Source organism: Solanum stenotomum, chromosome 8 (assembly GCF_019186545.1).
Source record: "Solanum stenotomum isolate F172 chromosome 8, ASM1918654v1, whole genome shotgun sequence".
Classification (NCBI taxonomy): Eukaryota; Viridiplantae; Streptophyta; class Magnoliopsida; order Solanales; family Solanaceae; genus Solanum; species Solanum stenotomum.
The window spans coordinates 44,297,245-44,308,492 of NC_064289.1; positions in this window are offsets into that span (position 1 = coordinate 44,297,245).

Genomic DNA, 11,248 nt, shown 5'->3' on the forward strand with positions numbered 1-11,248 from the left:
GGAAGAATCTAAGGTGTATTTTCAAGAATTGCAAAAATATCGACGTTTAAGCTGTATTTAGTATATGCTTCTTAGAGTTCCTCCTACTATCCAACAAATTCTGGAATCCGGACATTCTAAAAACAGAACCACCTTGAGGAATGATATTGGGATATTGGCTACCATCACAACAACAACAAACCAGTGTAATCCCCACAAGCGTGTTATGGGGGCTAACTCACATGGCTTTGGTCATAAAGTTCAATAAATTAAAAAGTGCAGTATATATGTTCAATAGTAGTATAGTGCCATGTTAATGCATCAGAGTGAAGTGATCAAGTTTCTACGTGTGTTGTAATGTTATTGCATTATGGCCTGCATCATTTTTGTTGATGATGCCTCGGGAATAGCTGACCGTACAATGATTTCATAACAGTACGTCACTATATGATCGATAAGGATGTGAATATCAAATTAATATGCAGAACATTTGGAAATGGTGGTTCACTATAAATAGGTTTCTGTTAATTCATAGACATTTTTTGAAGTAATTTGGACATGTTTTGCTTTTGTTGAATTTTATTTCCTTTAACAATAGACTTATATTGAAGTATGCATACATATGTTTGTGAAAGTCATTATCAGGGTTCAATTGGCTTCAAGGTTTCCAGTCTGCATGATTTTTTGTGTTACTAATGCAAATTAGGAAAACAAGTTGCGTAGGTGACTATTTGCAACCAAATAATGAATTGTTGACTAATACTTAAACTCTTTGCAAATTATAATCAAATCAGAAGCATCTGATCTGGCTCAGGCTTGTAGAATTGTAAAACTATACTTGCTGAATTTCATAAAATGCTTTGACTGATGGTCTAGTTATACGAACTTGAGTTTCTCATGATATAGTTTTTGGTGTTGAATTAGATTCAAGTATTTTATTATATGGGAGATATTTTGAGTGAATGAGTATACTGGTAAGCTGTTTTGAGTGAATGAGTATATTGAGTATACTGTTTTGAGTGAATGAGAATACTGGAAAGTACTTTTCTCTTTCTCCAAAACATATGCTTTTCTCTGAAGATCTAAAGAGCTGAAGTGGAAAACTGAAGATCGAAGAACTAAAGAGCGGAAGCTAAAGAACTGAAGAGTTGAGCTGATGATTTCTTCGATACCTACGATTCTCTTCTCCTTGAACTAAAGAGTTGAACTGAAGATCTGAGATTACCTGAGCTGAAGATTTCATCAAGCGTAAGTACCCATTCCTTCTTATTCTCATTATTTTTGTCAATATGTTAGAGGATGATGGCAAAGTACTAAAGGATAAGCAAAATCTTTCCCAACTTGAGCTTAGATTTTTTGCCCTTTAAAGTTTAGTATAGTTTTTGCCGTAAGATTTTGCCACTTCCACAAATTTCACAGTGTATTTGTGTACACATTCTTGTAGATGTTAATTATTTTCTGGAAAATAGGTTAGAGAATGTTTGCTATGCTGTTCGAGAACGGATTTTAGAACTCCTCTGCCACAGGGAAAATGTATGAAGCTTCAATGCTATTGCCACCCTAATGTTCTGCTTTTAATTCCTTCAGTTAGAGCAACTCCATATCTTGATACTAGTTATCTGTTGTCAAACCAGTGAACCTCGATTACATAATTCTCTACGAAATCTTCGAAATGTTCCTCGAATGGGAAATGTTTTTCAACCATGATCATTTGATTTTGACACTTAAAGACTGGGAAATTATAGAGGAGAATATGATGACTACCTGTAAACTTAGCCATATCCTTCACCCAAGTCATTCCCCAATAAAAGTTCAGAATTTGGACAAAATCAAGAATAGATTGTGAGAGGAGCTAGTTGTATTGCTGATACCATGGCTACTTATCCTTACTAACATGTTCTTATAGCTATACAATTGTTCGAATATGTTTAAGACCACAAGTTTTGTGGATACTTTTGGTGTACTAATTACCTAACCAGATAAACTTATACATTATATTTATCAAACATGGTGAGAGTTCTAAAAAGATAACCTAACATAGTGAGAGTTTCTAAAATTTGCCATGTATAACTGATACAACAGTTTTGAAATTCTCTATGTATTAGTGATACAAAAGTTTCTGAAGTTCGTTCTGTATCACCGATACAACAGTTCGCTTTGTATCTGTTGTTGTATCAATGATATAGAGAAAATTTTGAAAATCATTGTGTCACAATAAAGTGTGAAATTTGGAAACTGTTGTATTACTAAGACAACAAATTTCAAAAATTATTGTTTGATCCATTGTCCATCTAAGCCTTTTGAAGCTATGAAAGGCTTGAGACAAGGAGATCTATTGTCCCCATTCTTGTTTGTTTTAGCAATGGAATATCTAAGTAGACTATTGAAGCAATGTGGATGATGCAGTGTGTTTGAGTTGCCGATACCATTTTCAACTAAGCTGTCAAAGGCTCTCTTGAGTCTTGAGGCATGATTATCCCCTGAGACTGTGAAAAATAGGTTTTGTGCTATGCCTCCTTTAAGCAGTACTTGAATATATAGGAGCTAAGGCATTCACCTCATTGCCCGTGGCTTCTTCCTTGAAGACAACAACATTTGAAAAAATATTTTACTTTAGATAACACTTTGAAGTAAATTAAATAAAGGAAAGTAGCATGAGCTACAAAATTAAAACTTACTTTTAATCATTTGAATTCCATTTATTTACTTTCTTTCTTAATTTTGTCTATCCTATTAATTTTACTTATTTTTCCTTGGTAGTATAATCAACATTCAAAAACATTTGTGGAGGATTCAAGGTTTGATTTGGCATAGCACAAGTGCCATGACTAGGTAAGAAACTTTTATCATCTCATAACACATAATTTTGATAACTTACTCATGACTTTTAAAACTTATTTGTGAAGTAGTTAATGATTTAATGATTGTTACCAAAAGATTAAATATTGATATCTTCTTCTAGGAATTCAAATATCCCATCCAAGGATTGGATGAAGTTAGCAAGGTATAGCAAAGAGTATATTATTGGTGTTGAATCATTCCTAGATTTTGCTTACTCTTATGGAGATCCTCAAGGAGAGGATTCAGTTTCCATGTGCAAAATGTTGTAATATTCGTTGGACTCGAAGAAATGTAGTGTATGATCATCTAATAGGATATGGATTTGTTAAAGGCTATACTAGATGGATCAATCACGGGGAATAGGATATCAAGTTGAATGTTGACGATGATATGGATTGCTCGCGTGATGATATTGATGGGTTGTTGAATGATCAATTTAGAGATGTTGCACAGGATGAAAGAGTTTATGATGGTGCAAATGAAAATGCCAAAAATTCTATAACTTAGTTGAAGAGGCAAGCCAAGAATTATACCTTGTTTGTACAAGATTCTCTAAATTATCATTCACACTTCGTTTATATTTGTTGAAGTGTCTACATGGATGGAGCAATGAATCATTCACTTCTCTTTTAGAGTTATTAAAAGAGGTGATGCCCGAGTTGAACATTCCTCCATCTTACAATAAAACCAAGTCTATGGTTAAGAATCTTGGTCTTGATTATGAGAATATTGATGCATGTCCCAATGATTACATGTTGTTCAGGAATGCTCATAAGGATGATGAATTTTGTCATACTTGTGGAGCTTCACGATATATTAAATCTCCTGAAGTTGATAGTGAGCTTGAGCCTTCAAAAAAGCAACATCGAGTTTCAGCAAAGACTTTGAGACACTTTCCATTAATTCCTAGACTCAAACGGCTATTTATGGACTCAAAGACGGCAGATTCTTTGAGGTGGCATGACGAGGAGCGTTCTAAAGATGCAAAGTTAAGGCATCCAGTTGATGGTCTAGCATGGAAAGATTTTGATAGGTTGCATCCAGATTTCGCACTAGATTGTCGCAATGTGAGAGTTGGCTTGTCAAGTGATAGGTTCAATCCATTTCGAACCATGAGTATATCACATAGCACATGGCAAGTTATGTTGATGGTGTATAATTTGCCGCCTTGGATGTGCATGAAATCTGAATATTCTATACTTTCTTTGCTTATACATGGGTCGTGATCACCTGGAAATGACATTGATATTTACTTACAACCATTGATAGATGAGTTAAATTATTGTGGGATTCCGGGGTTGAAACATATGATGCTTCAAGAAATCAAACTTTTAAAATGCGGGCAGCTCTTATGTGGACAATCAATGACTTTCCTGCATATGCTATGTTATCTTGTTGGAGTACAAAAGGAAAGTTTGCTTGCCCTTGTTGTAACTATGGCACTAATTCTTTCTATCTTAAACATAATCGGAAAATGTGTTATATGGATCATCGTGTTTTTCTACCCATGGATCATCCATGGAGATCTAACAAAAGATCTTTCAATGGAAAAACTGAATTCAGGCCTCCTCCACCTTTCTTAAAGGGAACTGATGTGCTTAATAGCTTACATGATTTTGAAAATGTGTTTGGAAAGAAGAGAAAGAGATCAAATGATGGCCCATGGAAAAAAAGGTCAATTTTTTTTTAATTACCTTATTGGCAGCACAACTTGTTACGCCACAACCTTGACGTAATGCACATAGAGAAGAACATAGTTGATAGCATACTTGGAACTCTTTTGGATATTCCTGGCAAAACAAAGGATCATGCAAAAGCCCGGTATGATTTGAAAGATATGGGAATCAGAAAGAACCTTCATCCAAAAGATACTAAAGATAATAAGAGAACAAAGTTTGCAAAAGCGTGCTTCTCAATGACAAATGGAGAGAAATCAACTTTTTGTGGAGTTTTAAAGACAGTCAAGCTACCTGATGGTAGTGCCTCCAATATATCTAGGTGTGTGCACTTGGATTAAAAAAAATTGTCTAATTATAAAACCCATGATGCTCATTTCATGTTACATTACTTTCTTCCAATACCAATTAAAAGCATTCTTCCTGATCATGTGGCTATTCCTTTGATTCGTCTTAGTTCATTCTTCTGTTGTTTGTGTCAAAAAGTAATCACATTGGAGGAACTGGATTGCTTAGAAATAGAGATCATAGAAACAATAAATCAGTTGGAGAGGATTTTTCCTCCTTCATTTTTTGATATAATGATTCATTTGCCTATTCATATGGCGAATGAAGTGAGATTAGGAGGTCCAGTTCAAAATCGATGGATGTATTCCACTGAAAGAGAAATGGGTACATTCAAATCATACATCCGCAACAGACATTATCCAGAAGGTTACATAGTAGAGACATGAGTGGGAATAGATTGTATGAATTTATTCTCCAAATATCTGCATGGGAGTGTGCATACTAAATTTAACAGAAGAGCCTGAAATAATGATGAATGTGACCCAAGTGATGCAGAAACTATGAGTTTGTTTCCTAACAAGGAGTTCCTTTAAGAGCAAAGAAAACTAATCCATTCGTTTTAGATAACAAGTCACTAAGTCAGGCACATGCATACTTATTGGGAAATTGTGACGAGATTCAAGAATATATCAGGTACATTAATTTGAATATAGTATTCTTTTTGTATAATTAATTTTTAACTTATCTTATTTATTATTTTAACAAAAAAAAGTACATGTTGTGTAGAGAGCATGAGCAAGAGGTTAATAATCATCCACGAAGATCTAAATGGAGCAAGGCCAAGAATCATTGTCAAAACTTCTCTCAATGATTTGAAACTCATGCTTTGCAAGAGGATGTTCCTGATTTGATAAAACAATTGTCTAGAGGACCAAATTCTGTTGCAAAATGATATTCTGGGTATCTCATCAATGGATATAGATTCCATGTTAGGCAGTGTGATGCAAGGTGTAAAACAAAAAATAGTGGCGTTACACTAGTTGCCTCAGCTACAAGCTTTGCAATCTCAAAGGATAAAAATCCGATTGCTGCAGATTTGATTTATTATGGCAGAATAGTTGATACTGTTGAATTAGACTATTACAGTCATTTTAAGGTTGTTCTATTTAAGTGTGATTGGTATGAGGTTGAAAATGATGTGTATGGCCTTACTTGTGTCTATTTTAACAAGAGATGCTCTCAGGAAGAGCCTTTTGTGCTTGGATCTCAAGTACACCAATTCTTCTATGTGCAATATCCATATGATCAAGATAAACATTATGTTATGAAGACTATTCCGAGAGACTTGTTTAACATGGGTGATGAAGTTGAATCTAATCTCCCACAAAGTTATGAAAATGAGCCATCTAAACATTTGATGGGACCATCTATACCAAAAGATAATGGTGAAGTACTCTTAACAAGGACTGATGTACTAGAAACAATTATTGATGTGCCTTCGGAGGAATTTGTTACTCAACAACTTGAAGTCGAGTATGAAGAGGAGTTTGAAGATGAATCTCCAGATGAGTTTGAATACAAGTTTGAAGATGAGTTTGAAAATGAGTATGAAGATGAGCTTGAAGATGAGTCTGAAGAAGAGTTTGAAGATGACGCACCATGAGTTTCATTATTTTTGTGATGACCAGATAGTGCTCACTTACTGTTTTTGTAATTTAATTGTTTTTTTTGGTACGAACACATTAGGATATCTAATATGTGGAATTGAAGATTAGATCGCTACAATGTTTAAGTATTCTGTAATTGTTGTTTGGTTAAGTAATTTATGTTGGCTTCTTATCTGATTATTATTTTATGGAGGAACCTGTACTTCTAGCTGAATATTGTTTTATTCGGCTGTTTGTTATTTATATACTTATTTATTTCCTTTTATTATCAGGCAGTGGGCATTAGAGGCAGAACAGTTTGAAGTCGCTCCTGGTTTCGTCGTTGTCCCGAGTTCATCGCTCCAAGAGAGGTACATCTCTTTACCTTTAATTTTTCCTTGTTTATTTCAGACCAAGAGTGTTACACGTTGTTGTGACTGAAATAGTGAGCTGGTAGTGTGTATCAGTTTCTTAGTTGTTATGATTTTATCTATTTTCTTAAAGTTAACGGAGTCTCCTTCTAGTTTGTTCAAGATGGTCTATATTTCATTCAGTCGCGATTTTAAGTGTGCCTGCTATATGTTCCGGGTTCTCGAAATGGGGCTGTAAAATCTGGTTGTTTACCTTTCTCTCCAAGTGTGGCTCAGTTCTCTTTTCAGCATCTTTTAACTTAGTCGTTATATATCTCCATCTGATTGTTCTCAAATGCTATCTGGAAATTCTGAAAACTCAGCCACTACAATCTGCTATTATCAATTACTCTTATATAGCTGTTGTATTCTGCTATAATACAGTGCTGGAAATTCTGGAAAGAGTTGAGCTCTTCTATAAATGCCTGCACTCAGAATTTGTGGACAATCTAGTAGTAACACTGGTAATCTTCATGGTAGTTATGGTGGAAATCGAAGACTAAAAAAAAACTTCAATTTGGTGTGTTAGTTCTGCAGATGCACAGGACATAGGAAGGACAATGTTTCAATTAATAAGCTATCCACATGACTTCAAGTCTAAGAAAAAAACTTATAGTGAGTCATCTGGGCTGCATATGATGTGATATATGTGCAAACGTATGTAGGTACTGACATGCAAGCTCAAGGAACCTTCACATATGGCTTATGCACTAATGTACCACCATCTACTAGGAGTCATCAGAATGGATCCAGGAGTACTAATGACTATGCTAAACAATTGCCATAAATCAGTATATGTAGTAAAGTTCTAGTATCAGTGTGTTTTAGCATCTTTTTACTTCATCAATAGAATTCCAAGCAGTGTTGCCTATATTCATCTGTCAACCTTGTATTAAAATTATGTTGTTGCTACTTCTTTTACTTAAAGAACCTTATTATTTTGTAGGTTTACTTACTACAGGGAAAGAAATCAAAGAGATTAAAACAAAGCGAGAAAAATGAATCAATCAACAATACTAAAGAAAAAGGGTTTGAATCCAAACAAAACTCAAAGTCCATTGAAGAATCTGGATGTTGATATGCAATACCGATCAAGTGTTGAATTGGTCAACACATTTAAGATTAAGAGAGAACATATTGCAAATGAACGCAATAATAAATCTAAGAAAGAGCATGCACCAATAGCGCATAAAAGAAAGAATTCCGAGGATTTCATTCAACCACAAGGAAAGAGTAATTTGTTTGGGCACAAATCAGTGATTCAATCATCTTCTAGGGAAGAACTTAGTACTTCACATATGATTGCAGGGAAAGGACAGAATAAACAAGGTTATTTCATTCTGGAGAGTCCATTCAAGAGAAGGGAATTAAACTTCCTATGCACAACTTCAGGTTCCAAACGTCGTCCAAGGAAGGTGTTACTGCTTTTGTACATGTGACTGGAACAACACTAGGTAATGAAGAGGAACAACATGATATTCAGGATCTACTAAGCTTCAAAAAAGTGAAGAGAAAGTTGGTCCTACTAGCCACTAGTGTTGATCAGTTTCTGAAAAAACAACACAAAGAACAGGATATTGATCATGATCTACCAAACATAAAACAGGTAAAGAAGAAGTCAGTCATACCAGCTACTAGTCTTGATCAGTTTCAGAAACAACAAGGGATAGTCATAGGTGATGAAAGAAAACAGGTTAACCACACAGTAGCTGATGTCGAGTATATGTCTGCTCCTTCTATTCATGAACATAATAAATGATTGGATGATCTTGAGGATCAAGAAGAAATTGGCGAGGATGAGTGTGCTATAGACGAGGAAGTTGACATTGATTGTAGTACAAAAGGTATGTCTTAAAGCTTGTAAGATTTATTACTCATTATAAAAAAAAAATTTATCTCCTGGTTGTTACATCAATCTAGGTATATCGAAGCGGAAAAAGGTTCGAGGACAAACAACATATAAGAATATCCATGCAAGAAATTTGGAAGAAAGGGAGAAGGTGACATTTGATAAAGGACAAGCAGTGGGACCAACCGGTAAGATAGTGTCAGAATTAACCAATTTTATCGGAACAATTGCAAGGAATCCTAGATTCATCAACTTGATGTAAACTAGTTGGCATGCGGTGCCAAAAGATTTTAAAAAGCGCATGTGGGAATATATCAAAGTAAGAACAATCAATTTTGAGATTGCATATTTTATTGTTTGTTTTTACTAATGAAGCTAAATATATTTTATTTTGCATAGTCCAAATTCCTAATTCCAGTAGAAGGAAAGAAGTGGGTTATGACTGGTCTTCGTGATGGTTGGAGGCGACACAAACTAAAAGTTAAAGAGAGATTTTTTGATAAAAATAGTACCGTTGAGGATATGCTAGCGAAACATCCTGCTGACATTCCAGAAGTTCAATTCCGCCAGTTGATCAAGTATTGAAAACACCCAACTGTTCAAGTAAAGCTAAAATAGTGCATTTCTACTCTTTGACATATTTTGCATCATATATGTTCTTTTCTTTTTGATTTATCAATTCAAACATCTCTTTTTATTTAATTACAGGCCATATCTGAGGTGAATTCTAAAAACAGGAAACAACAACAGTGGAGGCATCGAATGGGACCGATTAATTTTGCAAGAGTATGCGTGGCATTGGTAATACTTAGCAGACATGAATTTCTTTTTTTCATACTTTATTAGAACTTGTTGATTTTTTTAAATTTCTTTTGATATAATTGGTAGCGTGTAGCAAAAGAAAACAAGGAGGAACCATCACAGTCTGAAATGTTTATTGCAACTCATACAAAGACAGGAAAGGAAATTCAAGCCGATACCAAAGTTGCAATAGTATGTTTTTTAAAGAGGATTATCAGTGAATTTAATTCAGACTTAAAATTTGTATATTGTAGTGAGTGTGACTCCATTGAATTTTATTAAGTATGTCGTTTTCTTCTTCTTCTTCTTCTTGTGCAAGTACGAGGAGATATCAAATATGTTTTATTTTGAATTCTTTGTTGGGAGAAGTTTTTAGATTTTTTAGTTCTTGATCGCTATCATAGGAATAGTTTGCTCGGAAGGAAGGTAAATTAATGTTAACAAATGAATCATAAACTGATTTTAGCTGTAAAGTAAATAGTTCTTAAAGTTAACTATGGATGTCAATTTTATTCAACAGGCTGAACTTCAGAATTGTCAAAATTCTGGGGAAACAGTTGATGATGCCTTTAGGGCAGTGTTTGGAAAGGAGCAGCCTGGCCGACTTAGGTGCTATGGCAGATCAGTGACAACAAGTTCTCTGAAAGAAGATGAGGAAACTAACAAGCTAAAACAAAAGCATGCTAATGAAATCAGTTCTCTGAAGGAAGAAATGAATGAAATGAGAGAAGAAATGAGACATTTTTTTAGTCAATTGCTACAAAACAACCCTGGATTGAATGTTCAAGATATACAAGGGGTTGTTGGATCTAACCTTGTTTCACATGTTGATGCAAGTAGCGCACAAGTTGTAAGAGGCCAGAATATTCCACATTCTTCAGGGTCAACTCATGATCCGGTTCTTCAAAAGGTATTTTGTTGGTTCCTTAAGGCTTTTCTCTCTCTCCTTTATTGATGTATCAAATTGTGAAGATGGTTTTCTTGTTCTTCTTGGCTGTTGGTTTGATCCTTCACAACAAGATCATTATAGTTAATTTGTGTGTAGTTGTGGCTGATTTGTGTGTGTAGTTGTGGCTCCAGCTTCCCTGCTAGGATCTTATGTGTGCAGGTTATAGAATCAATGTACAGGTTATAGGATCAGTTTATAGAATCAGTTTATATAGTAATGAAATTCTGGAAAGAGTTGATAACACAACTTTCTCGGTCTTTGTCCCATTTATAATTGTCAGCTTTGTTCGTTTGAAATGGTACAAATCTATAAAGTAAATTATTGGTGTTGACACCTTTGCTCTTCTAAAATATCCATAACTTAATATAGTAACTGTTGCAATCTGATTTGTTGGTTTGTTTTGATTGTTAATTTCATTTTAAAATGTGTAGGAAAATGAAGGTGATCAAATTTGAAGGATCGCCACAAGTCAATTTGGTCTCATTAGTGGAAGTGGATGATGAAGAGTTTTTGAACTATTGTAAAAGTTTGAATACAATATATTGAACTATTGTAAGATTACTTTTTGAACTATTCACGTGTACACATATATTTAGAATATTGCTTTATAAGTATGTGTATGTACACAAGACATACTATCTTTTGTATTAAGTTTATTGCAAATCTATATATTTGAATTACTTATTGACTAATTTGATGCATGAGATTATTTATTGCAAAACAATATTGGTGTTTTTAATTAGAAATTGTAGCATATAAATATTTTATAGCCAAAATAATATTACCACACTTAAAAGTGTAGCCATAGG